Source organism: Catharus ustulatus, chromosome 6 (genome assembly GCF_009819885.2).
Source record: "Catharus ustulatus isolate bCatUst1 chromosome 6, bCatUst1.pri.v2, whole genome shotgun sequence".
In the NCBI taxonomy this organism is placed as follows: Eukaryota; Metazoa; Chordata; class Aves; order Passeriformes; family Turdidae; genus Catharus; species Catharus ustulatus.
Window position 1 is genome coordinate 18081054 of NC_046226.1, and position 2779 is coordinate 18083832.

General features: G+C 56.0%; 1 non-coding gene across 1 annotated transcript; it reads left to right on the forward strand.

Annotated features, from left to right (window-relative positions):
• Positions 1-1546: 1546 nt before the first annotated feature.
• On the forward strand, positions 1547-1619 carry TRNAT-UGU. The gene has a single exon. It is a non-coding gene; the product is annotated as a tRNA-Thr (tRNA).
• The last annotated feature ends 1160 nt before the right edge of the window (positions 1620-2779 follow it).

Here is a 2779-nt window from a genome sequence, read left to right on the forward strand (position 1 = left end):
ACTGGTGCATTTCTTTTGGTGTTTGAGGGAAGATGAACATCCTTGACTCCAGGGGTCAGAGCCTGATGAAGTGAGAAGGTAAGTGTCAACTGCCTCAGCTGTGCTGACAGCTCTCATGCAGGTTTTGTGCAGTCCTGTCTTTCTGTGCCTCAGCTCCTAAAGGAGCTGTGTTCTGCATTGCTTTCTTCTCAGTGCAGTCTCGTTTTCCCAGGTTAACTGAATGAATGGAATGCCCATTAGTTCTTGAGGCCTGTGTGTCTTAAGGATGCAAGGGTTTTAAATGCTAAACCCAGTACAATTGTTCTTGTTCAAAGAGAGTCCCTTTGAACTATAGCTGGAATGTCTGGCAGCTCTTGCCCTGGTGGTGAAAGGTCCATCCCCTTCAGGACTTAAAAAACCTTTCTGAAATATTTTCTGGCTGTTCAGCCTTAGCAGTGATAGGAGGTAGCAGAAGAACACAACAGAGGTTTAAGAGAACTGTATGGTAACATGTAACAAGTTTCCATAAAGGATATTTTTGGTTTGGTTTTGGGTTTTTTGGGTGTTTGGGGCTATCTAAAAATAATGTTTAAATATGTTCTGGACTTCTGTGCATTGATGCACTTGCTTGCATGATAGTCTCTAGTAGGGATTTCATTGATCTTTCCAAGTTCATAGATGGGCATGTTAGCAGTGATGACACCCAGCACCAGCACTGCGCACCAGCAGTGCACTTAGACGGGTCCAAGAGCATGGCTGCCTTCCACCTTTTAGCCGTCCGCTGAAGCTTCCGAGCTCCTTAACCTCTGTTCAAGTTGGTCTGCAGGCACCAGGTGAGAGAACTACCTAGAAATCGTCTCTAGGGTCCATGCTCAGCGCTGCAAGGGGTCACTCAACCAGTGATGCTCAGAGGCCCCGCAGCAGCCTTGCTCAAACTTCCCAAGAACACCCAACCTCTGCAGGAAAAAAACACCCTTTATTACAAGAATTTTTCACTCCTAGCCAGTACAGATCAAGCTGTATGTCAGACTTTCGCACCCCGTATTTCTCCTCAGGTGCCTTTGGTGGCTCGGCTGGACGTGCTCATTCCAGCAGCTTTATTTCCTGCTATCGCAGCAGGGCAGGGACCCTCCTGCGGCCCGGGCTCTCACAGGCAAGCGGGGGCGGCCGCCTGGGAGCGCCGGGAGCGGCACCCCGTGCTGGCAGGCCTGAAGCGGGACAGGGCGGGGGCGGGGGCGGGCACAGGGCACAGACAGGGCAGCGGGCACGGGCACAGGGCACAGACAGGGCAGCGGGCACGGGCACAGGGCACAGACAGGGCAGCGGGCGGGCAGAAGGCACAGACAGGGCGGGCTCCCGGCCAGTTCCGGCCGTGTCTCGGCGGGCCATGAGCGGCTCCCGGCGCGCCGCGGGCTCCCCCCGGCGGCGGCGAGGCCGCTGTGCGGGGCGGGCCCTGGGGAGCAGCGGAGGGCGGGGCCGGCGGCGCGGGGCCCAGGGCGCCCGGCAGGGGGCGGCGGGGAGCGCCGGGACCGGTCGTTACAGACAGCCGGGACAAACCTTGAGCGGCGGCTCCATAGCTCAGTGGTTAGAGCACTGGTCTTGTAAACCAGGGGTCGCGAGTTCGATCCTCGCTGGGGCCTCTGGGTTTTGTTTTATTTTTTTTAGAGTGGCGCGGCTTTTGACTGTACCCATGAGTAACGAGCCTGATTGTGGGTATTTTTGGGGTGGCGAACTAGAGCATGCGTGCATACTCCGGGCCTTCCTGTTAAAGGAAACGCTTGGGGAACAAACGCGTTCTGTAAAACCTACATGTTAACGTTACTAGCGGTGGCCAAATTAACTCATGGCTGTGTTTCGTGCCGGCAGGGGAGTGGGGGGGCAACAATAACCTCTTTGGGAAGCAGCGTGGGAATGGCTGAGTAAACATTTGCACAGCTCATGTCACAATTTCCCTGATGGCAGCTTTGGCAAAATGTTGTTAGAGGTTTAAAAGGAACAAATTGCCCCTGAGTGGAGAATAAGCTGGACAGGATTATCTGAATCTTCACAGCTTGTCAGGCAAGCCAGGCTGTTGGGTTTATTTCTGTGCTGGAGGCCGGACAGCGGAGGTGCAATAATTCTTTGGCCCCTTTTTTTCCTCTTTTAGGTTACAGAAAGAGCTAGAAAGCTCCACACAAATCGCCTTGAGCACGACACGTCAAAGATACGCGTTTGGGTTTTTTTCAGATACCTCGTCAACAGAGTGTTGGGTTTGCAGCACCGCAAGCACGACAGCAATCGTTACCGCCCTCAGAGAGGGCAATTAACACACGCACTGCGGTGGGGTGGGGGCAAGGCGCGGGCCCGGCCCCTGCGGGGCTCACTCAGCTCATGCGGGGCTCGCTCGGCCCGTGCGGGGCTCACTCAGCTCATGCGGGGCTCGCTCGGCCCGTGCGGGGCTCCTCGGCCGCTGAAGCCCGGCAGCTGCCGCAGGCTGCGCCTCAGCGCGCCCACGGGCGCCCAGGCAGCATGGCTGCCTCGCAGCACTGCAGCCCGTGTTACACCCTCTCAGCTCATGTCACAGCTTCTCTCCAGCCTCCTTCCTCTGCCGAGCGGAGATCAAAGCCGTGAGGATAGGATGCATGCGGCTGGATACGTTGCCATTGCCGTGGTGAGAGGAGCAAGGGGCTGACAGGCTGTTTCTCCCTTCTGACCGAGGTTCTGCTATGCCACGAGGCATACGTTCGAATTTGTAGTGCTTTGGGACACTTACACATAAGAGTTTCCACGGAATGACTCCTTGTTTGCTACGCTGCCTCCC